The sequence below is a fragment of the Salvelinus alpinus genome, chromosome 17 (assembly GCF_045679555.1).
Source record: "Salvelinus alpinus chromosome 17, SLU_Salpinus.1, whole genome shotgun sequence".
Taxonomy (NCBI): domain Eukaryota; kingdom Metazoa; phylum Chordata; class Actinopteri; order Salmoniformes; family Salmonidae; genus Salvelinus; species Salvelinus alpinus.
Window position 1 is genome coordinate 37,856,021 of NC_092102.1, and position 25,546 is coordinate 37,881,566.

General features: G+C 47.7%; 1 protein-coding gene across 2 annotated transcripts in view; it reads right to left on the bottom strand.

Moving 5' to 3' along the window:
- The window catches only part of LOC139542908 (zinc finger and BTB domain-containing protein 46-like), a 166,832-nt gene that overhangs the window by 10,413 nt on the left and 130,873 nt on the right, over positions 1-25,546 (bottom strand). Inside the window, exons 5-6 of one of the 2 annotated variants that reach the window (XR_011668569.1) lie at positions 6,814-9,966; positions 6,414-6,528 (exon numbers count right to left, since the gene is read on the bottom strand). The exons of the other annotated variant lie outside the window; for it this stretch is intronic. The gene's annotated coding sequence lies outside the window, so the exon portion shown is untranslated. Of the gene's footprint in view, positions 1-6,413; positions 6,529-6,813; positions 9,967-25,546 lie in introns of those variants that run through there. 2 annotated transcript variants of the gene reach the window in all.

Here is a 25,546-nt window from a genome sequence, read left to right on the forward strand (position 1 = left end):
GCATTCAGGGCTCAAACCACCCAGTTAATAATTGGCTTTATAAACTGGGTGGTTCGAGCCCTGAATGCTGATTGTCTGACAGCCGTGGTATATCAGACCGTATAAAATGGGTATGACAAAACGTTCTTATTCTTTAGCTCCACTCTGCTAAAAGCACACATTGCACATTGTGCATTATTTTCCAGAGAACGCATAGCCCCTCGTTGATTATCTCTTACAAGATATCTCTACATCGCAGCATGATTTAGAGTAACAGGTAAGCCACAGGAGGAGTCAGGTACTAATGAGATCAACACACCTGAGGTCGAGGACTTGCTGGATATTTACAGAGGGGAAGTCAGGTCAAAGGAGAACAGGACACACACATAGGGTTGCCATATTGAATGTTCCTGGAATTTTGCAACCCTACGATCGCATAGTGTAAACAGGACTGTAAAACCACACTGCTGTAATTCAGCTTTTACAGCCTCCACTAAGCCCATCAGATCAAAGTCTGGACAAAAGGCTAAGTAGATGCTCAAGCGGACATCTGTTTGTGCGTGCGTGGACGCCTGTGTGTGTGTGTGTGTGTGTGTGTCTTATCCGGACTTTAACTATATGTGGCAGGGCAAGAAGCTTAATAGATTGGTTGAGAAGAAACCCCAATCAACATGACAAACAGGCTGTTCATCTGACATAAACGGAATGTGGATTAGAAAGGCTCAGGGAGTCAAAATGGAGAGTATGAACACAATGCCTCATCCAGCCTCACACTATTATGCCCAACTTGGTTGGGAAACATGGGCGTACCTCGACATTTCATACAGATCCTGCATATGTGTCAATGGGAGATTTGCACAAAATGTCCTCAAGTCAAAAGACCCAGATTGATTGTTCAACCTGACTCACTCTGCCAATGTGGAATCACAGTAGGGGAAATTAAAGTAAGAATATAGTCTATACCTACAACTAAAATAATGCTTTTTCCATACTCATACAGTATGCATATACATATTTTGTACCTGGTTAGACAATTTAGGAAAGGATAAAGTATGTGTATAAAATGCATTATTTTATATAGTATGTGTGTACTGTCTATTTCTCCATAACTATAGCACACAAACACAACAACAAAATAATCAACCTCCCAATGGGTTTTCATTCACAGTTTATTGATTACAGAATACAAACTACCCTAAAAACATTACACAAATACATATCAATCTTTCATATTTGGAATTAAAAGACAAAAAATACAGTCTAAAATGCATTGTATTTTTGCTCTAAGAATTTACTAAAGAAAATCCCAATATTGCAACCGAAATCCACCTCTTTGGCTCTTTTTAAAAATGGCTCCTAACCAGTCTGGTTCACATGAGAGTAGCCTAGCCTCCTTTCCTGTTTTGACCATAGGCCAGAACATTCATTCTTTCTGAGGCCAGCTCAGGGACAAGTTCCTTAAACAAGATGACAAGTTCCACTTAACATGTTGGTCTGTTCTCATACCTGGTTATGTGGAAAACACCAAAACGACATATGGGACACGTCTCAAATGACCCCCCAGTCATAATGGTTGAGGCAAAGAATTAGGAATTAGAATACTTTCATAATTCAATAGGATCTTTATAAGGTTCCATGGAAGGGTATGGGCACAGACAGGACACATATTGACCTAGACTGACAAACACAGCTTTAGAGTGTCATTGCTCTTTGGGGTTTGACACCCGGCTTGCTTTTTGGGTCAGCTGCATTTGTAAAAAGTGCTGTATGAATCCAAATTTGACTGAATGAGTGGTTGGTTGATTGGTTAATTGGTTGATGCACTTCCATAAAATTAGGACATGACAGCTAACTTCCCTATGCAACTGAACTACAGTCACATCAAACAGACAGAAAAATACACTTTTTACCTCAGAATGAGGAAATGGAGGTATTCTAGTACTCTATTTCCTATTTTAGGAGTTCTAGCTCTCAGAGAGTACCGTTTGTGGCAAGACAGCATTTTAGTCAGACCACTCAAACACTGTGACAAGTTTGTCCTTAAGGACCGCCAGACAGAGAAAGAGAGAGAGAGAGCTTTGTGGTTCTATAATTCAGTTACTGAAATAGCATCAATCCAATGACCAAATTAAACATGCAAAACGCCTTCAACGCACCTTGTTTTCATGCAGTAACAAGCAGGAGGAAGACAAACAGTCTATAAGAAAATCCATTTAAGATACAGTAAGTGATAGGTTTGTCCTAGTTCCTAGTCCCACCCTGCCATCCACAACCATTACTCCCTGTCTGCAGCCCTACACTAATTCAAACAGTATATCAACCACAGACTGTGACTATGTTACAATGGACACTCTGAACCTCTCAGACAACACCATCTAACCTCCATCTCCCTCCCCCATCTTCTCGCTGTCACTGTCTCTCTCTTTCCACTCCTTTTTCCACCCACCCCTCTCTCTCCAATCCTCCCCCTCCAATCCTCCCCCTTCTCCTCAGACTTTCCACTTGTTCCTATGACGTCAGAGAAGTCATGGCCCTCCTCTGCCCACTTCCTTTTATGTTAGTGTTATCTGGTATCCTTGGGATGTCCCTACCCTTTACCTTTATTTAATTAGGTAAGTCAGTTAAGAACAAATTCTTATTTTCAATGACTGCCTAGGAACAGTGGGTTAACTGCCTTGTTCAGGGGCAGAGCGACAGATTTTTACCTTGTCATCTCAGGGATTCGATCTTGCAACCTTTCGGTTACTAGTCCAACGTCCTAACCACTAGGCTACCTGCCGCCCCAACTTTAACCCAAGGAGGGGTCGTAGGTCAGTGAGGGCTGGAGTTGAGAAGAGCCAATTACTATTCTCCATCAGCTGGGCTTATAGAGGGGGTTCGGAGGATTGGGGTCAGCGCACAGAGAGAAAGGAACTTGAAACAACTCTAACCCTAACCCTAACCACACCCCAACCCACCCGCAAGCATGTCTGTATTGTTTTAAGTGGCTTGGTACTCCTTTCATCTCTACTGATCTAAAAACAACACGGGACGGATGTAGGAAAACATGTCAAATGCCCTTCACAGACACCTGTGTTCATCAGTCAACTTCCTACATATCATTTATTTTTATTTAACCTTAATTTAACTTGGCAAGTCAGTTAAGAACAAATTCTTATTTACATTGACGCCCTACCTCGGCCAAACCCTCCCTAACAACTGTGCGTCGCCCTATGGGACTCCCGATCTCGGCCGGTTGTGATACAGCCTAGAATCAAACCAGGGTCTGTAGTGATGCCTCTAGCACTGAGATGCAGTGCCTTAGACCGCTGCGCCACTCGGAAGCCCAAAAAGCTTTATCAAACAGATAAAGGAGAGGAACTCCGTGTGCAGAAACATAGATTAATACCTTTCCTCAAATCCAACTAGGCATACTTCAGTGCAAAACAATTTGCGGGAACGTTACCCTCTCAGGGCTGTTGTATGTGTCACATGTGAACTTATTGTAAGCCTGCTCTGAATGTATGACAGTCCTCTGTTTTTACATCTGACATGTGTTATCTCAATGACACCTCCTGATTTGAATAAAGGTTAAAAACAGATAATTGTATCATTGTTTCAGACTGGATAGGTTTAGGACACTCCTCTCCCAGAACAAACCTCTGATGTTTGTGTACAGAATCAACGCTGACAGGGAATGTGTAGTACATATGATTACCTGCAGGTGGTGCTGATGTGTGGTGACTAGGGTCAGTTTTATGAGCAGTTTTAGTGGGATGTAAAGAGTAGGAGATCCAAATCTCCCTCCCTAATATGGAGAAGAGAGCTTCAGCTGAGCCCTGACTGGTGACACAGAGGGAGACAGGGGGCTGGGGGATAGAATAAACACCACAAGAACCCAAGTAGAAAAACAAAGGTTTCGCTATACACTCTAAGGTCAGTTTTGTGCTTTCCCCCTATTGGTTACGATGAGGATTTAACAAAGGTAAGCTGATTCTAGACCTGATTCTACCCAGAGCTATTTCCAACAACAGCACCAACAATACGATATGAGCCCCCCTGATCATTCAATCAATGTACTCCATAAGCAAGTGACAGCTGTACAGAATGACAAACAGACACATATTGATACATAATAAAACAAAGCTGGAACTCAGGTGAGCCGTCACAGTACATTTTCACTGGTCACTTTGCATAGCAATTGTGTTTTTAAAAAATATGCCTAAAGGCTTCTTCAAAATATAGGCCGCCGCCTACATACACTGTACAGTATTTACAAAAGTATGTGGACACCCCTTCAAATTAGTGGATTCGGCTATTTCAGCCAAACCTGTTGCTGACAGGAGCACACAGCCATGTAATCTCCATAGACAAACATTGACAGTAGAATGACCTTACTGAAGAGCTCAGTGACTTTCAACGTGGAACCGTCATAGGATGCCACCTTTCCAACAAGTCAGTTCATCAAATTTCTGCCCTGCTAGAGCTGCCCCGGTCAACTGTAAGTGCTATTATTGTGAAGTGGAAATGTCTAGGAGCAACAACGGCTCAGCCACCATGTGGTAGGCCACACAAGCTCACAGAACAGGACCGCCGAGTGCTGAAGCGCATAGAGCGCAAAAATGGTCTGTCCTCGGTTGCAACACTCACTACCGAGTTCCAAACTGCCTCTGGAAGTACAAGAACTGTTCGTCGGGAGCTTCATGAAATGGGTTTCCATGGCCGAGCAGCCAAACACAAACCTAAGATCACCAGCGCAATGCCAAGCGTTGGCTGGAGTGGTGTAAAGCTCGCCGCCATTGGACTCTTGAGCAGTAGACACATTCTCTGGGTGATGAGTCACGCTTCACCGTCTGGCAGTCAGACGGACGAATCTGGGTTTAATGAATGCCAGGAGAACGCTACCTTCCTGAATGCATTGCGCCAACTGTAAAGTTTAGTGGATGAGGAAGGAATAATGGTCCGGGGCTGTTTTTCATGGTTTGGGCCGCTTAGTTCCAGTGAAGGGAAATCTTAATGCTACAGTATACAATAACATTCTAGACGATTATGTGTATCCAGCTTTGTTGCAACAGCTTGGGGAAGGCCCCCATGCACAAAGCGAGGTCCATACAGAAATGTCTTGTTGAGATCGCCATGGAATACCTTGACTGGCCTGCACAGAGCCCTGACCTCAACCCCATCGAACACCTTTGGGATGAATTGGAATGGGGACTGCGAGCCAGGCCTAATCGCCCAACATCAGTGTCCGAACTCACTAATGCTCTTGTGGCTGAATGGAAGCAGGTCCCTGTCAGAAATGTTACAACATCTAGTGGAAAGCCTTCCCAGAAGAGTGGAGGCTGTTATAGCAGCAAAGAGGGGACCAACTCCATATTAATGCCCATGATTTTGGAATGAGATGTTCAACGAGCAGGTGTCCACATACTTTTGGTGATGTAGTCTATGTAAAAACCAAAGTTTTTATGAAAGATCAGTCTTTAATCTTATAAATGTACAAATATTACACCGGTTGTAGAAAATATATAAGTGCTCTTACATATAACCCATATTGGGCCCGCTCAGATCTACTCTTATCCAATGGGAAGAGAGATACAGGTTTAGGGAGGAAGTGATCCTCTTCAGTGCAATAAGACCACAGGTCATTCATCGACATAGGTATAGTGTCTTTGTGTGCGTGTGTGTGCGTGTGCGTGTGCGTGTGCATGTGCGTGTGCGTGTGCGTGTGCGTGTGTGTGTGTGTGTGTGTGTGTGTGTGTGTGTGTGTGTGTGTGTGTGTATGTGTGACTACTCTCTATATCTCTGTATGCATCCATGCTCAATCGACCACATTCACATGGTGATGATGATTATTATGGTTGCTATGGGCGTCTACCTTCATCTCATGATGCAAGCCCCACAGTCTCTCGGTAACCCCACCCTGCCCCACCCCCATGCCGACCCCTCTCCCTGACTCTACCCCTACCCCCAGCTGGCAGCACACCTTGACATGCGTGGCCAGGTTCTTTTGGGTACTGAATGCCTTGGCACAGGCTGGGCAAGAGTGGCCTCTCTCTCTGGAGTGTACGGAGGAGAGGTGTCTGTGTAGATCAGTACGGTCTCTGAACTGTTTCAGACAGTAGGTGCACTGCATCAGCTTCCTCTTGAAGTGGATGGTCTTCTCATGCCGGTCTGCATTGGACTTGAGCGTGAAGGTGGCTGGACACTGGGAGCAGAGGTACCGTGGTGGAAAATGCTCGGCCACCGGGAGGCAATAGAGAGACTGGGAATGAATGGGGCCCTGAGAGTAGGCTTGATCCTGGTTGTGGTGGTGGTCGGATAAGAGGCCTTGCGGTTCAGGCCAGTCCAGGGAGAGGGCCGTGAGAGACAGGGTGTGGCGGTACTCGTGCTCCCTGAGATGCTCCAGGCTGCTGAACAGCCGTTTGCACAGGGAGCAGGCCAGCTCCTGTGGCCAAGCAGGCCCCGACAAGGCCCCTCTCCCCCTACCTTCTGACACGTCCACCCTGGACACACCATGCTTCCCTTCAGCCATCTGATCCCCCTCCATGGGAGATGGACCACACTCCAGAACTGAGAGAGAGGAGCAGAAGAAGGAGAGAGGGAGAAGGAGGAGGGGAGAATGAGAGATATAGGGGGAAGAGAGGAGGGGCAGGAGGGAAAAGAGGAGGAGAGAGAGAAAAGAAAGAGTGTGGGAAGGAAAGAGAATGAGAGATAAAGAGGTGAGAACCACCCCCACTTATGCAGTGTATCAGAAAAATCATTCCTACCTATACTGAGACAGTGGTGAAATATTGTCTAAGGAATTTATAATGTATATGCTATCTAAAATTAACCCATTCTAGGCACCATACTTACCTGTGTTGTATCCCTGCTTAGAATCCTCTTCATCCTGCAACACAGGATGCACAGTTAACACACACAAACACCCTGGCTTTAATGTAATGTATGGAAGAATATTCTTTGGGCATGCAGGCAAGGTAAGGCAAGCTGTGAACACACTCACACAGAAAGAGAGATACATACACACACACACACAACATTCACACACACACACACACACACACACGACATTCACAAATAGTTGACAAAACAAAAGGCACATAAAGAAGACAAAGTGTTAAAGAGAGAAAAAGTCAGAAAGCAAAAAAATGGTTCATGGATTAATAACTAAAATAAACAAACACATAATTAGAAACAGAGATGAAAAAGAGATCAGTGTTTGGGTGTGGTCTGATCTGAGGGCTGTAGTGTGTGGTCTGATCTAAGGGATGTAGTGTGTGGTCAGTGTGGTCTGATCTAAGGGCTGTAGTGTGTGGTCTGATCTGAGGGCTGTAGTGTGTGGTCTGATCTAAGGGCTGTAGTGTGTGGTCTGATCTAAGGGCTGTAGTGTGTGGTCTGATCTAAGGGATGTAGTGTGTGGTCAATGTGGTCTGATCTAAGGGCTGTAGTGTGTGGTCTGATCTAAGGGCTGTAGTGTGTGGTCTGATCTGAGGGCTGTAGTGTGTGGTCTGATCTAAGGGATGTAGTGTGTGGTCTGATCTAAGGGCTGTAGTGTGTGGTCTGATCTAAGGGATGTAGTGTGTGGTCTGATCTGAGGGCTGTAGTGTGTGGTCTGATCTAAGGGATGTAGTGTGTGGTCTGATCTAAGGGCTGTAGTGTGTGGTCTGATCTAAGGGATGTAGTGTGTAGTCAGTGTGGTCTGATCTAAGGGCTGTAGTGTGTGGTCTGATCTAAGGGCTGTAGTGTGTGGTCTGATCTAAGGGCTGTAATGTGTGGTCTGATCTAAGGGCTGTAGTGTGTGGTCTGATCTAAGGGCTTGTAGTGTGTGATCTGATCTAAGGGCTGTAGTGTGTGGTCTGATCTATGGGCTGTAGTGTGTGGTCAGTGTGGTCTGATCTAAGGGCTGTAGTGTGTGGTCTGATCTAAGGGCTGTAGTGTGTGGTCTGGTCTAAGGGCTGTAGTGTGTAGTCTGATCTAAGGGCTGTAGTGTGTGATCTGATCTAAGGGCTGTAGTGTGTGGTCTGATCTGAGGGCTGTAGTGTGTGGTCTGATCTGAGGGCTGTAGTGTGTGGTCTGATCTAAGGGCTGTAGTGTGTGGTCTGATCTGAGGGCTGTAGTGTGTGTTCTGATCTGAGGGCTGTAGTGTGTGGTCTGATCTGAGGGCTGTAGTGTGTGGTCTGATCTGAGGGCTGTAGTCTGTGGTCTGATCTGAGGGCTGTAGTCTGTGGTCTGATCTTAGGGCTGTAGTCTGTGGTCTGATCTGAGGGCTGTAGTCTGTGGTCTGATCTGAGGGCTGTAGTGTGTGGTCTGATCTGAGGGCTGTAGTCTGTGGTCTGATCTTAGGGCTGTAGTGTGTGGTCTGTGTGGAATTGCAACACAATCACCCTTTACTCTTTTTACCGTAACGTAACAGGTGGAGGGAGAGAGAGAAATTAGGATAAAGAGAGAGAAATGGAGAGCGAGAGAACGAGGGAGACATAGAAAGAGACGGGGGGGGGGTGACGGCGAAGACAATAGGGTATTCAATATTTATTCGTATCTCTGGATTCGTATCTCTGGATGGGGGTTACAGATTAACTTTTGTTTGTTCAACGACCCCTCCCTATGGGTGTGTGTGTTCATCCCCAAACTAAAGCCTACCCCTCCTCCTACACTATCCATCCCTCCCTCCTTGAAGAACAGAACACCATGGTCTGGGCAAACAGATGGCTTGTCCACAGAGATAAAGAGGCTTGTAGGGAGGGAAGTCCACTGAAACCAATTGCTGCTCCTACACACACGCACGCACGCACGCACGCACGCACGCACGCACGCACGCACGCACGCACGCACGCACGCACGCACGCACACACACACACACACACACACACACACACACACACACACACACACACACACACACACACACACACACACACACACACACACACACACACACACACACACAGTGGCAGAAGGGAGAAGGTAATTTTTTGACCCTCTTATTGTCTAGCGATATTGATTCTATTCAGTCCTGAAACCTTTCTGTTAAAGCATCTATAGGACCACATTGTTTCACCAGACCCCTAACATTACATCTATTATCACTGCTAACTACTTCCCATCAACTCTGAACTAGATGTATGCAATCTAGGTTCTAGATGTAGTCTATGGGCTTTTGTTAAGATGTTGTGCATAGGAAAAATCATAGAATTGAAAGGTAATAATATCTTGAAAAAACACCCAGAGGAAATGAGAAAGGAACAAAGACACACAGCCAAGGTTAGACAGACAGGTTGGATAGACAGGTTGGACAGACAGGTTGGACAGACAGGTTGGACAGACAGGTTGGACAGACAAATAGATATCACTGGTAATAACACAGGTAACAAGAACAGGTAACACAACAGATTCCACACAGTCAGCTAGAATAGGGTGAACAAAGACACACAACACTTGAGGGGCTGTGGAGGGAGATATGACCCCCAGGGGTATACAACCCCCTACCAACCCCACCCCTACTGCCAGGGTATAAAACAGAAGGAGTAGGATGAAGTTGCCCCTGGACACTGATTTCAAGTCAGGTTTACATTCCTCCTCCTTATTGTTAAGGTTATAATCTAGTGAGGATAAACTGATCCTAGATCAGTGTCTTAAGGGCCAACTTCCACCCGGGGTGAACATGGATGTATCTGCTTACCTCTGGTGGGGGCTCATGGGGCTCGGGACCCTCAGGATTCTCTTCTACATTCATAGCCAGCTCCTCTGAGTGTGAGTGGAGTGCTGCGAGGGGTCCCCCAGCCCGCAATCCAAGGGCCATCAGGGGCCCGGCCTCAGAGGGCTGCAGGGGGAGTGTGGGCGGACGGAGGAAGGATGGCGGGGGTGGTGGAAGAGGAGGTGGGAGGAGAAGTGGAAGAGGAGAGGAAGAGGAGAAGGAAGCAGCCCCTTGTTTGCTATCAAATGTGGCCCCTGTTGTGGCCCCTGGTCGGATTGTTGCACTTCGGAGGTGCTGCTGCTGGTGGTGGAGGCCTGAGGAGCACAGGAAACGAGGCTCACCCACCCACTCAGGACAAACTGCAACCATCTGTCTGCGTCCACACAACAGCAGCACAGAGAGAGAGGGGGCAAGGGGGCACACTGAGACAGCTGCAGCGCCACGGCTAACCCGGCGCAGATAAAAGGAGAGGAGAGGAGGAGGAAAGAACAAAAAGACTTGCTCTCCTCTCCTCTGCCAGCCAGGAGGAAAGGTTTAGGAGCTGGTACTCTCTTTTCTCTCTCTTTTTTCGTTCATCCTCTCCTTCTCCTTCCACCCACGTGCACGCAGAGAGGACGGACGTGTGTGTGCGTGTGTGATGTTTGAGAAGACGAATGAGGATCTTGTGTTGTGGAATATAAAATACTGAATTAGAGCAGCTGTCTACGAGAGCATCCATTTTAGAGAGAGAACCGTAGTGAAGGTGGGTCTAATCAGGAAAACACCCTGCTCCCTCAACTAGCTCTCACAACTAGCTCTCACAACTAGCTTCCTCAACTAGCTCTCACAACTAGCTCCCTCAACTAGCTCTCACAACTAGCTCTCACAACTAGCTCTCACAACTAGCTCTCACAGCTAGCTTCCTCAACTAGCTCTCACAACTAGCTCTCACAACTAGCTTCCTCAACTAGCTCTCACAACTAGCTCCCTCAACTAGCTCTCACAACTAGCTCTCACAACTAGCTCTCACAACTAGCTCTCACAGCTAGCTTCCTCAACTAGCTCTCACAACTAGCTCTCACAACTAGCTTCCTCAACTAGCTCTCACAACTAGCTCCCTCAACTAGCTCTCACAACTAGCTCTCACAACTAGCTCTCACAACTAGCTCTCACAACAAGCTCTCACAACAAGCTCTCACAACTAGCTCTCACAACTAGCTCTCACAACTAGCTCTCACAACAAGCTCTCACAACTAGCTCTCACAACTAGCTCTCACAACTAGCTCTCACAACAAGCTCTCACAACTAGCTCTCACAACTAGCTCCCTCAACTAGCTCTCACAACTAGCTCTCACAACTAGCTCTCACAACTAGCTCTCACAGCTAGCTTCCTCAACTAGCTCTCACAACTAGCTCTCACAACTAGCTTCCTCAACTAGCTCTCACAACTAGCTCCCTCAACTAGCTCTCACAACTAGCTCTCACAACTAGCTCTCACAACTAGCTCTCACAACTAGCTCTCACAACAAGCTCTCACAACTAGCTCTCACAACTATCTCTCACAACAAGCTCTCACAACTAGCTCTCACAACTAGCTCTCACAACTAGCTCTCACAACAAGCTCTCACAACTAGCTCTCACAACTAGCTCCCTCAACTAGCTCTCACAACTAGCTCTCACAACTAGCTTCCTCAACTAGCTCTCACAACTAGCTCCCTCAACTAGCTCTCACAACTAGCTCCCTCAACTAGCTCTCACAACTAGCTCTCACAACTAGCTCTCACAACTAGCTCTCACAGTCTCACATCAGAATTAGACGTTCATCCATGTTTCTCAAGCGGACAATTTTTAAGTTGTTCCAAACATAACGTTTCAAAGCGTTTAAAGTTAACTTTAGGCATTATCTCCACATTTTTAAGGTTAAGGTTAGGCATTAACTCCAAAATCTTAAGGTTAGGCATTAACTCTGAATGGTTAAGGTAATGGTTAAGGTTTGGGATAAATCTCAAAAACAACTATCTATCGCTGGATTTGAACATGCAAACTTTGGCACCAGAGGCAGATGCTTACCCATCCGCCATCCATGTCCACAACACCCTAGCAAAACCAAAACCTACTTGAAGTTAACAGCGCTCACGTTTAATACTGACTTGTATCACGGGTTACCTGGCTGGCTCACTACCATTCAGTATATGAGAGTGTAGCAGACAACTGATTAACACATTGGACATGTATTGTTGAATCCTTAAAATACCATATCACTCACCCACACATTCACACATATACTGTAGGTGTATCCAAGGTAACACTTCCATAGAAATCCTGGTGCAATGTAAAGGAAAGTGTGTGTGTGTGTGTGTGTGTGTGTGTGTGTGTGTGTGTGTGTGTGTGTGTGTGTGTGTGTGTGTGTGTGTGTGTGTGTGTGTGTGTGTGTGTGTGTGTGTGTGTGTGTGTGTGTGTGTGTGTGTGTGTGTGTGTGTGTGTGTGTGTGTGTGTGTAGGCAGTTTTTCAGGGAATGTCTCTAGAGTTATGCAGTGTGTTAGATATCCCTTCCCCTCTTCTCCTCTCCTCAGCGGACACAATCACAAAACCATGAGGCTCCACCATGGACGGATTCCTGGAATGTTCAACTGCCGCTCCCTCCACTCCCACTTACTGTAGACACACACACATACACACATACACACACTCTCCATTTCCGCCCTACCCCAGGCATTGTCAGTAGGGGAGGAGAAAAGTGGGGTGAAATTGTAGGAGGAAGGATGGGAGAGCGAGAAGAGAGAGAGAGAGAGAGAGAGACAGAGTGAGCGAGAGACAGAGAGAGAGACAGAGAGAGAGAGAGAGACAGAGAAAGAGAGAGAGACAGAGAGAGAGAGAGAGAGAGAGAGAGAGAGAGAGAGAGAGAGAGAGAGAGAGAGAGAGAGAGAGAGAGAGAGAGAGAGAGAGAGAGAGAGAGAGAGAGAGAGAGAGAGAGAGAGAGAGAGAGAGAGAGAGAGAGAGAGACAGAGAGAGAGACATGAAGCAGATCAGACCAGGGTTGAAATGAATGTGGTGTAATAACAGATCAGAATTCATGGGTGTTCCCTGATATCAGGAAATGCTCATTGATACCAACCATTGGTCAGTCCCGGTGTTATGAGACTGATGGTTTCTCGACACAGATGATTTGATTACATAGCAGGTTAAGATAACTAACCTGACAGGTTAGGTGAATTAGCGTGGCAGGTTAGGAGATTGAGGACAAAGGTTAGGAAAATAGTTAAGGTTAAAATAGTTAGGTTTAGCTACAATGCTACAGTTGTCAACAACTGTTGTCCCTGGCGTGAAACATACGGCCACGTGGTGAGCAGTAGTGGGTGTAACTTGATATCAAGAAACGCCCGATATCAGAAGGCACCCATAATTGCAGTTTGCAATTACACCCTTCTCGTTAAAATACATGTGTATTTAAACATTTGTATTTCAAATATAAATGTTCATATTCATTTGTTTATTTTTATATTTATTTTCAAATATGTATCTGAAATGTATCTGAAAGTAATTGAAATACAGCAAATAGTATTTGAACCCAGGTGTGAAGCAGAAGGGTTGAAGAAGAAGGGTGGCAAGGGTCAAGGGTCAAGGGGTAGAAAAGGGACACAAAGGCAGCAAACGTGGGCCTCTAACTACTAATTCCTAATTCCCAGAAAAGATCCAACGTTTCTCCCCACAATACAGTCAAGTACATCACAATGGACTAGCTAGAAGGGTTTGATATGCGACATATACAGTATAGTGCAATGCACTATTATTGTAACTAGATATTAGCACAGTATTCTGTAATTACTGTGTTACATGTGCTTTCTAGATAAATATCAGGTGTGTTTGGGGATTGTAAAATAAACAACACTGGTACCTAAAACTGCTAAGTAAGGTGATATAATTAGAGAATTAACAGACCGAATTTCACTTTTTCCAGAAGGTGAATTGTACATTGTAAAGGGGTTAGCGCGATTTTGACAGCATCTTACAAGTAAAATTCTGTATTTCATATTACAGTACACCTACTGTAATATAAATACGGTATCAAAGCAAGTGCTGTGTAAAAACATACAGTACAGTACCGTAAAATGTACTGTTTTATACTGTATAAAAGTAAATGCTACCATAATCAGAATTAATGAATGGATGGGTGAATTAAATTTGTTAAGGGGAGGGATTTTTATTCCACAGTATTTTACTGTAATTACAAGGTATTGGTGCAAGCAGGTTGGCTGCTAAGTAAAGTGTTGACAAACATTACAGCATATTAATGAACATTTGGTGTTTTGTATCACTTGCAGTTCTGGAGGCCTTAACAAAGGCTTACAGCATTCTCACTCAACAAATATAGCCTCTTACAAGGTACGCTTCACAATATGGTAATGAGAGAAACAACAATACCATACACCCACTAGTGATCAAAAGGTTTTTTGGTGCTCCAAAGCTACGGTACGGTACTGTATTCTGTTGGGTGGAATTACAGTACCAGTCGAATACATAAATTCTACCCTACCCACATTTTTCCCCCACAATGCACCATCATTCAGAGTATGATGCAGTAAAACATTTCAGAGTATTTAAAAAAATATAAAAATAATTTACAGTTTTCCATTACAGTATAGCATTAGATGGGCCTGGTGTTCGTGCGTACATGTGACCAAGGTCCGGCTAAACTGACCCTTCAGCTGTCGAGAGGTTAAAGGGCAAAGGGGTTCTTAAGTCAGCACTTTTAGCAAGGATGTCAAGTCAACAAGTGTCCCTACTTGTCAAGTGTCCCTACTTGTCAAGTGTCCCTACCTAAGAGATCACCAGACAAGAAGGGTTAAAACAAAAAAAGGCTTAAGTGTTGGGTGTTAATTCTGAGTGATTAAGCTTAGGGATATGGTTTGGGGAATGCTTAAAACCAAATAATTTAAAACAAAACGCTGTTTCCATCAACAAACAAGTATTCTCACAGTAGCTGGGGGCGGAAGAAACGCACACCTGTTTAGTCGAGGTGCTGGCTAGCGGAGTAGAACACCTGGTTAGGAGAGGTGCTGGCTAGCGGAGTAGAACACCTGTTTAGGAGAGGTGCTGGCTAGCGGAGTAGAACACCTGTTTAGTCGAGGTGCTGGCTAGCGGAGTAGAACACCTGGTTAGGAGAGGTGCTGGCTAGCGGAGTAGAACACCTGTTTAGGCGAGGTGCTGGCTAGCGGAGTAGAACACCTGTTTAGTCGAGGTGCTGGCTAGCGGAGTAGAACACCTGTTTAGGCGAGGTGCTGGCTAGCGGAGTAGAACACCTGTTTAATCGAGGTGCTGGCTAGCGGAGTAGAACACCTGGTTAGGAGAGGTGCTGGCTAGCGGAGTAGAACACCTGTTTAGTCGAGGTGCTGGCTAGCGGAGTAGAACACCTGTTTAGGAGAGGTGCTGGCTAGCGGAGTAGAACACCTGTTTAGGCGAGGTGCTGGCTAGCGGAGTAGAACACCTGTTTAGGCGAGGTGCTGGCTAGCGGAGTAGAACACCTGTTTAGGAGAGGTGCTGGCTAGCGGAGTAGAACACCTGTTTAGGCGAGGTGCTGGCTAGCGGAGTAGAACACCTGTTTAGGTGAGGTGCTGGCTAGCGGAGTAGAACACCCGTTTAGGTGAGGTGCTGGCTTGCAGAGTAGAACACCTGGTTAGGAGAGGTGCTGGCTAGCGGAGTAGAACACCTGTTTAGGCGAGGTGCTGTCTAGCTGAGTAGAACACCTGTTTAGGCGAGGTGCTGGCTAGCGGAGTAGAACACCTGTTTAGGCGAGGTGCTGGCTAGCGGAGTAGAACACCTGTTTAGTCGAGGTGCTGGCTAGCGGGAGTAGAACACCTGTTTAGGAGAGGTGCTGGCTAGCGGAGTAGAACACCTGTTTAGGAGAGGTGCTGGGTAGCGGAGTAGAACACCTGTTTAGGAGAGGTGCTGGCTAGCGGAGTAGGACACCTGTTTAGGAGAGGTGCTGGCTAGCGGAGTAGAACACCTGTTTAGGAGAGGTGCTGGCTAGCGGAGTAGAACACCTGTTTAGGCGAGGTGCTGGCTAGCGGAGTAGAACACCTGTTTAGGAGAGGTGCTGGCTAGCGGAGTAGAACACCTGTTTAGGAGAGGTGCTGGCTAGCGGAGTAGAACACCTGTTTAGGCGAGGTGCTGGCTAGTGGAGTAGAACACCTGTTTAGGCGAGGTGCTGGCTAGCGGAGTAGAACACCTGTTTAGGCGAGGTGCTGGCTAGCGGAGTAGAACACCTGTTTAGGCGAGGTGCTGGCTAGCGGAGTAGAACAACTGTTTAGGCGAGGTGCTGGCTAGCGGAGTAGAACACCTGTTTAGGCGAGGTGCTGGCTAGCGGAGTAGAACACCTGTTTAGGCGAGGTGCTGGCTAGCGGAGTAGAACACCTGTTTAGGCGAGGTGCTGGCTAGCGGAGTAGAACACCTGTTTAGGCGAGGTCCTGGCTAGCGGAGTAGAACACCTGTTTAGGCGAGGTGCTGGCTAGCGGAGTAGAACACCTGTTTAGGCGAGGTGCTGGCTAGCGGAGTAGAACACCTGTTTAGGCGAGGTGCTGGCTAGCGGAGTAGAACACCTGTTTAGGCGAGGTGCTGGCTAGCAGAGTAGAACACCTGTTTAGGTGAGGTGCTGGCTAGCGGAGTACAACACCTGTTTAGGCGAGGTGCTGGCTAGCGGAGTAGAACACCTGTTTAGGTGAGGTGCTGGCTAGCGGAGTAGAACACCTGTTTAGGAGAGATGTTGGCTAGCTGAGTAGAACACCTGTTTAGGCGAGGTGCTGGCTAGCGGAGTAGAACACCTGTTTAGGTGAGGTGCTGGCTAGCGGAGTAGAACACCTGTTTAGGTGAGGTGCTGGCTAGCGGAGTACAACACCTGTTTAGGCGAGGTGCTGGCTAGCGGAGTAGAACACCTGTTTAGGCGAGGTGCTGGCTAGCGGAGTAGAACACACCTGTTTAGGCGAGGTGCTGGCTAGCGGAGTAGAACACCTGTTTAGGAGAGGTGTTGGCTAGCTGAGTAGAACACCTGTTTAGGTGAGGTGCTGGCTAGCGGAGTAGAACACCTGTTTAGGTGAGGTGCTGGCAGGCGGAGTAGAACACCTGTTTAGGTGAGGTGCTGGCTAGCGGAGTACAACACCTGTTTAGGCGAAGTGCTGGCTAGCGGATTAGAACACCTGTTTAGGTGAGCTGCTGGCTAGCGGAGTAGAACACCTGTTTAGTAGAGGTGCTGGCTAGCGGAGTAGAACACCTGTTTAGGCGAGGTGCTGGCTAGCGGAGTAGAACACCTGTTTAGGCGAGGTGCTGGCTAGCGGAGTAGAACACCTGTTTAGGCGAGGTGTTGGCTAGCAGAGTAGAACACCTGTTTAGGTGAGGTGCTGGCTAGCGGAGTAGAACACACCTGTTTAGGCGAGGTGTTGGCTAGCAGAGTAGAACACCTGTTTAGGCGAGGTGCTGGCTAGCGGAGTACAACACCTGTTTAGGCGAGGTGCTGGCTAGCGGAGTAGAACACCTGTTTAGGTGAGGTGCTGGCTAGCGGAGTAGAACACCTGTTTAGGAGAGGTGCTGGCTAGCGGAGTAGAACACCTGTTTAGGCGAGGTGCTGGCTAGTGGAGTAGAACACCTGTTTAGGCGAGGTGCTGGCTAGCGGAGTAGAACACCTGTTTAGGCGAGGTGCTGGCTAGCGGAGTAGAACACCTGTTTAGGCGAGGTGCTGGCTAGCGGAGTAGAACACCTGTTTAGTAGAGGTGCTGGCTAGCGGAGTAGAACACCTGTTTAGGAGAGGTGCTGGCTAGCGGAGTAGAACACCTGTTTAGGAGAGGTGCTGGCTAGCGGAGTAGGACACCTGTTTAGGAGAGGTGCTGGCTAGCGGAGTAGAACACCTGTTTAGGAGAGGTGCTGGCTAGCGGAGTAGAACACCTGTTTAGGCGAGGTGCTGGCTAGCGGAGTAGAACACCTGTTTAGGAGAGGTGCTGGCTAGCGGAGTAGAACACCTGTTTAGGAGAGGTGCTGGCTAGCGGAGTAGAACACCTGTTTAGGTGAGGTGCTGGCTAGCGGAGTAGAACACCCGTTTAGGTGAGGTGCTGGCTTGCAGAGTAGAACACCTGGTTAGGAGAGGTGCTGGCTAGCGGAGTAGAACACCTGTTTAGGCGAGGTGCTGGCTAGCTGAGTAGAACACCTGTTTAGGCGAGGTGCTGGCTAGCGGAGTAGAACACCTGTTTAGGCGAGGTGCTGGCTAGCGGAGTAGAACACCTGTTTAGTCGAGGTGCTGGCTAGCGGGAGTAGAACACCTGTTTAGGAGAGGTGCTGGCTAGCGGAGTAGAACACCTGTTTAGGAGAGGTGCTGGGTAGCGGAGTAGAACACCTGTTTAGGCGAGGTGCTGGCTAGCGGAGTAGGACACCTGTTTAGGAGAGGTGCTGGCTAGCGGAGTAGAACACCTGTTTAGGAGAGGTGCTGGCTAGCGGAGTAGAACACCTGTTTAGGCGAGGTGCTGGCTAGCGGAGTAGAACACCTGTTTAGGAGAGGTGCTGGCTAGCGGAGTAGAACACCTGTTTAGGAGAGGTGCTGGCTAGCGGAGTAGAACACCTGTTTAGGCGAGGTGCTGGCTAGTGGAGTAGAACACCTGTTTAGGCGAGGTGCTGGCTAGTGGAGTAGAACACCTGTTTAGGCGAGGTGCTGGCTAGCGGAGTAGAACACCTGTTTAGGCGAGGTGCTGGCTAGCGGAGTAGAACAACTGTTTAGGCGAGGTGCTGGCTAGCGGAGTAGAACACCTGTTTAGGCGAGGTGCTGGCTAGCGGAGTAGAACACCTGTTTAGGCGAGGTGCTGGCTAGCGGAGTAGAACACCTGTTTAGGCGAGGTGCTGGCTAGCGGAGTAGAACACCTGTTTAGGCGAGGTGCTGGCTAGCGGAGTAGAACACCTGTTTAGGCGAGGTCCTGGCTAGCGGAGTAGAACACCTGTTTAGGCGAGGTGCTGGCTAGCGGAGTAGAACACCTGTTTAGGCGAGGTGCTGGCTAGCGGAGTAGAACACCTGTTTAGGCGAGGTGCTGGCTAGCGGAGTAGAACACCTGTTTAGGCGAGGTGCTGGCTAGCAGAGTAGAACACCTGTTTAGGTGAGGTGCTGGCTAGCGGAGTAGAACACCTGTTTAGGAGAGGTGCTGGCTAGCGGAGTAGAACACCTGTTTAGGCGAGGTGCTGGCTAGTGGAGTAGAACACCTGTTTAGGCGAGGTGCTGGCTAGCGGAGTAGAACACCTGTTTAGGCGAGGTGCTGGCTAGCGGAGTAGAACACCTGTTTAGGCGAGGTGCTGGCTAGCGGAGTAGAACAACTGTTTAGGCGAGGTGCTGGCTAGCGGAGTAGAACACCTGTTTAGGCGAGGTGCTGGCTAGCGGAGTAGAACACCTGTTTAGGCGAGGTGCTGGCTAGCGGAGTAGAACACCTGTTTAGGCGAGGTGCTGGCTAGCGGAGTAGAACACCTGTTTAGGCGAGGTCCTGGCTAGCGGAGTAGAACACCTGTTTAGGCGAGGTGCTGGCTAGCGGAGTAGAACACCTGTTTAGGCGAGGTGCTGGCTAGCGGAGTAGAACACCTGTTTAGGCGAGGTGCTGGCTAGCGGAGTAGAACACCTGTTTAGGCGAGGTGCTGGCTAGCGGAGTAGAACACCTGTTTAGGTGAGGTGCTGGCTAGCGGAGTACAACACCTGTTTAGGCGAGGTGCTGGCTAGCGGAGTAGAACACCTGTTTAGGCGAGGTGCTGGCTAGCGGAGTAGAACACCTGTTTAGGAGAGATGTTGACTAGCTGAGTAGAACACCTGTTTAGGCGAGGTGCTGGCTAGCGGAGTAGAACACCTGTTTAGGTGAGGTGCTGGCTAGCGGAGTAGAACACCTGTTTAGGTGAGGTGCTGGCTAGCGGAGTACAACACCTGTTTAGGCGAGGTGCTGGCTAGCGGAGTAGGACACCTGTTTAGGCGAGGTGCTGGCTAGCGGAGTAGAACACACCTGTTTAGGCGAGGTGCTGGCTAGCGGAGTAGAACACCTGTTTAGGAGAGGTGTTGGCTAGCTGAGTAGAACACCTGTTTAGGCGAGGTGCTGGCTAGCGGAGTAGAACACCTGTTTAGGTGAGGTGCTGGCTAGCGGAGTAGAACACCTGTTTAGGTGAGGTGCTGGCTAGCGGAGTACAACACCTGTTTAGGCGAAGTGCTGGCTAGCGGAGTAGAACACCTGTTTAGGTGAGCTGCTGGCTAGCGGAGTAGAACACCTGTTTAGTAGAGGTGCTGGCTAGCGGAGTAGAACACCTGTTTAGGCGAGGTGCTGGCTAGCGGAGTAGAACACCTGTTTAGGCGAGGTGCTGGCTAGCGGAGTAGAACACCTGTTTAGGCGAGGTGCTGGCTAGCGGAGTAGAACACCTGTTTAGGTGAGGTGCTGGCTAGCGGAGTAGAACACACCTGTTTAGGCGAGGTGCTGGCTAGCGGAGTAGAACACCTGTTTAGGTGAGGTGCTGGCTAGCGGAGTACAACACCTGTTTAGGCGAGGTGCTGGCTAGCGGAGTAGAACACCTGTTTAGGCGAGGTGCTGGCTAGCGGAGTAGAACACCTGTTTAGGTGAGGTGCTGGCTAACGGAGTAGAACACCTGTTTAGGCGAGGTGCTGGCTAGCGGAGTAGAACAACTGTTTAGGCGAGGTGCTGGCTAGCGGAGTAGAACACCTGTTTAGGCGAGGTGCTGGCTAGCGGAGTAGAACACCTGTTTAGGCGAGGTGCTGGCTAGCGGAGTAGAACACCTGTTTAGGCGAGGTGCTGGCTAGAGGAGTAGAACACCTGTTTAGGCGAGGTGCTGGCTAGCGGAGTAGAACACCTGTTTAGGCGAGGTGCTGGCTAGCGGAGTAGAACACCTGTTTAGGAGAGGTGCTGGCTAGCGGAGTAGAACACCTGTTTAGGCGAGGTGCTGGCTAGCGGAGTAGAACACCTGTTTAGGCGAGGTGCTGGCTAGCGGAGTAGAACACCTGTTTAGGCGAGGTGTTGGCTAGCAGAGTAGAACACCTGTTTAGGCGAGGTGCTGGCTAGCGGAGTACAACACCTGTTTAGGCGAGGTGCTGGCTAGCGGAGTAGAACACCTGTTTAGGCGAGATGCTGGCTAGCGGAGTAGAACACCTGTTTAGGCGAGGTGTTGGCTAGCAGAGTAGAACACCTGTTTAGGCGAGGTGCTGGCTAGCGGAGTACAACACCCGTTTAGGCGAGGTGCTTGCTAGCGGAGTAGAACACCTGTTTAGGTGAGGTGCTGGCTAGCGGAGTAGAACACCTGTTTAGGAGAGATGTTGGCTAGCTGAGTAGAACACCTGTTTAGGCGAGGTGCTTGCTAGCGGAGTAGAACACCTGTTTAGGCGAGGTGCTGGCTAGCGGAGTAGAACACCTGTTTAGGCGAGGTGCTGGCTAGAGGAGTAGAACACCTGTTTAGGCGAGGTGCTGGCTAGCGGAGTAGAACACCTGTTTAGGCGAGGTGCTGGCTAGCGGAGTAGAACACCTGTTTAGGCGAGGTGCTGGCTAGCGGAGTAGAACACCTGTTTAGGCGAGGTGCTGGCTAGCGGAGTAGAACACCTGTTTAGGCGAGGTGCTGGCTAGCGGAGTAGAACACCTGTTTAGGCGAGGTGTTGGCTAGCAGAGTAGAACACCTGTTTAGGCGAGGTGCTGGCTAGCGGAGTACAACACCTGTTTAGGCGAGGTGCTGGCTAGCGGAGTACAACACCTGTTTAGGCGAGGTGCTGGCTAGCGGAGTAGAACACCTGTTTAGGTGAGCTGCTGGCTAGCGGAGTAGAACACCTGTTTAGTAGAGGTGCTGGCTAGCGGAGTAGAACACCTGTTTAGGCGAGGTGCTGGCTAGCGGAGTAGAACACCTGTTTAGGCGAGGTGCTGGCTAGCGGAGTAGAACACCTGTTTAGGCGAGGTGCTGGCTAGCGGAGTAGAACACCTGTTTAGGTGAGGTGCTGGCTGGCGGAGTAGAACACACCTGTTTAGGCGAGGTGCTGGCTAGCGGAGTAGAACACCTGTTTAGGTGAGGTGCTGGCTAGCGGAGTACAACACCTGTTTAGGCGAGGTGCTGGCTAGCGGAGTAGAACACCTGTTTAGGCGAGGTGCTGGCTAGCGGAGTAGAACACCTGTTTAGGTGAGGTGCTGGCTAACGGAGTAGAACACCTGTTTAGGCGAGGTGCTGGCTAGCGGAGTAGAACACCTGTTTCGGTGAGGTGCTGGCAAGCGGAGTAGAACACCTGTTTAGGTGAGGTGCTGGCAAGCGGAGTAGAAGACTTGAAAAAGAAAAGGAGAGCCTCACACTCTAGGAGTTCAGATACAATCATTTAATAACCACTGTTTCGACAACCAAGCTGTCTTCATCAGGGTATAATGACAAACACTGCGGGTCACTAGTTTATATAAAGTTTGAAAGAACACACACAGGTGTCTATAATCATGGCCGGGACTGGCTTGATTTCATTGGTTGATTTACAGATATAAATAGAACATGTAAAAGCATGAATGGATTACATATGATCATAGATACAATTTGGCTACATAGGCCTACAAACAAACATTATTTACAATAGAGAGCAAAAACACAATAATCACAAGAATGGCTTCAGATCAAAGTCTACATTGAGACCGAAGGGAGCAATGATGTTTCAAATTAAAGATCCAGGCGGTCTCTCGTTTTAACAATAAGTTGTCAAGGTCACCCCCTCTCCTAGGGATGGTGATGTGTTCGATGCCGATATCGCAAAGGGACGAAAAGTGGGCCGCAACTGGGTACGTAGAGTTTTTCCACTGAATGGTGCTGCGATGCTCAGAGATTCTTACCTTTAGTTTGCGCTTCGTTTTGCCCACATAATTTTTACCACAAGGACAAGTTATAAGATAAATAACTGCCTTAGTGGAACAAGTGATAACACCTTTGATTGGGATCTGTTTGCCTGTTTGGGGGTGTTTGAAGGATCTACATTGGTAAGTGCCATTGCATTGAGCGCAGCCTTCTGGCGCAATGAGACGTTGTGCAGGGGTATTTTGGGATGGTAAATCAGAGGTTACCAATTGATCTATGAAAGCACGACCAAGGGAGTGAACGATTCCCTTACTGTTCAGACCACTTTGAATAGCGCGTAGTAAGAACGCAAGAATCCTTCTTTTTGCGAGACTTTCCTTGAAAGAGATCATGTCTCGATTTATTTTGGATTTTCTCAATGGCAGTATTGATCTGACCATTTTAGGACCCACTTTCCTTGAATTTTCTTTGCATCACAGCCATGGTTCTGTGGAAATCTGATTGTTTTTTGCAAATTATTTTGATTGGACAGAATTGGCTTTAGGGCAAACAGTTGTTCAAAGGAAGTGGGTGTCAGCTGTCAGCCCTCAACAAACTGTTACAATCAGTGGGTTTCCTGTAAAGATCAGTGTATAGAACATGATCCTCACACAAAATCAAAAGATCAAGGAAACTTACTTGTTGTGTGTCAGATTACATAGTGGATCTCAGGTGCTCAAAACAAGAGGTAAGAAGCATGGTATGCCTGGAGCTGTTTTGTATCACCCTCCATAAAACCAAAATATCATCAATGTACCGTTTCCAAAATGGTTGTTGTTGTTGAGAGGAGTGAGAATTGACTGTTTGTCCATGTAACCTGCACACACATTTGCAAAGTTAGGAGCCATAGGGGGTCCCATAGCAGTACCCTTCATCTGGATAAAGAAATTGTTTTGAAATATGAAATCGTTATTTGTGAGTACCATTTCAGCCAATGTTCTAATGCATGCACTGGCGGGTTGTTCATTTGGGTAACATAACAAAAGAAAATGATCCATGCCTTCAATACTGCCATCGTGTGGAATATTAGTGTATAACGACTCAACATAAAAAATAACGAACGAAGTATTCTCAGGGAGAGGATCAAGAGATTCAATGGTAGAGATCATACTGCTGGTGTCCTTTGCTAACATTAGCTAGCTAGCTAATGACGATACACCATAGTACTGGGTCCGCAAAATCAAGTAAATAATACTGAACTCATGACAAAATCATGTTTTGACATTTGAATGGATATTGTCGTTTTGTTTGTTTGTTGCTTAGTGACATTGTGAATATAATATTTTTGGCTTTTAACTCTGATTTAACTAGCTATATATCTAATCAGGTTTCTGCACAAGAAAAATTGTGGAGTCCCAAATTCCCGCGAGATACTGCAAGAATTTCCGTAGTCATAGATACGGAGCCTCAGAAATAAAAGACCCCTCAAGGATTAGGAGCCACGCCCTTTCAAAAAAGTTATTGTTTTCCTACCTTTTCAGGACTATTGGGTGAATTATTAGGACATTGCAGTCCTGATCATGTAGGACAACAAGTACACACACACACACACACACACACACACACACACACACACACACACACACACACACACACACACACACACACACACACACACACACACACACACACACACACACACACACACACACAGGCCAGACCCAGTTGTGATAATGGCAGCAATGGCTGGTGAAATGGGGCAGGTGACCTTGCCCTACTACTCTGTTCGATGAATCAATACTTTCCCAAGGATTTAAATAACTATGCTTTGAAGTTAAAGAGGTGGAGAGGTGTTATGGAGAGGTAGGAGAAGAGAGGAACGATAGAGGGGGAAGGAGAGAGCAGGCTGAAGGAATGAGAGAGGGAGGGAAGAAGAGGAGACTGTAAAAGAGGGAAGGGGTGAGGAAGGGGTTGTAGGAGGGACAGAAGAAGGGAGTGTGAAGGAGCTGTGAAGGAGAGCTTGGGGGAGGGATAGAGGGTAGGTTGTACTGAGGGGAGAAAGCAGCAATCCGTCAAACTCACTAGGCTTGTCCTTCCCTCAGTGCTCTGAAGAACATAATGTTTGTTTATTTTCATCTCTCTTTTAAAGAGAGAGTGAAAACCTCAGTGGAGGGGTTGGTTGGCCATCCCGAAAGGCATCTCTCAAAACCACCCTATTGTGTGGTGCTTTCAGGCTGTGTTTGGCCAAACAAACACTTTCCCTAAGGTTCACAATGCGCTGACACTCAAAATAAAGAGGCATGTTTAAACATATCATAAATTACTAGGCACATAAGACACATTTCAGAAGGATGAAATGGTACTGATAACATTCTTTGAATTCTACTCATATCATTACTCAAGGATCTGTGTTTAGTGTTTGTGCATGCACTCGTGTGTGTGTGTGTGTGTGTGTGTGTGTGTGTGTGTGTGTGTGTGTGTGTGTGTGTGTGTGTGTGTGTGTGTGTGTGTGTGTGTGTGTGTGTGTGTGTGTGTGTGTGTGTGTGTGCGTGCGTGTGTATGCAGGCACTCACGTTCGTGGGTGTGTCTGTGTGTGATAGAGGCCCCTCAGTAGGGGCAGGTCAGATGAGAGGCAGCGTGCCTGCTGTGACAGCGCCTCAATCTCTTCACTTAAAGCCAACAGAGGGTTTGTGTGTGTGTGTGCGTGTGTGTGTGTAGGGGTCCACTCAGTCAAAGCCCCAGTCTCCAGCCCTATTGTATCAGAGCAGGGCTAAGCTAAAAGGGCATGACCAGGTTTAGGGTTGGACTCTTTCTCCATCTCCTATCGCACAAAGAAGACAATTACCAGCCAAAGAAAGCAAAGAGAAATTAAACACACACACATGTACACACACATGCACGCACCCTCACCCTCACACACACACACACACAAACACACACTCATAAATACACACTGGGAGAGACACTATATATACAGCAGTATGTGGACACCACTTCAAATGAGTGGATTTGGCTATTTCAGCCACACCCGTTGCTGACAGGTGTATAAAATCGAGCACACAGCCATTTAATCTCCATAGACAAACATTTGTAGTAGAATGGCCTTACTGTAGAGCTCAGTGA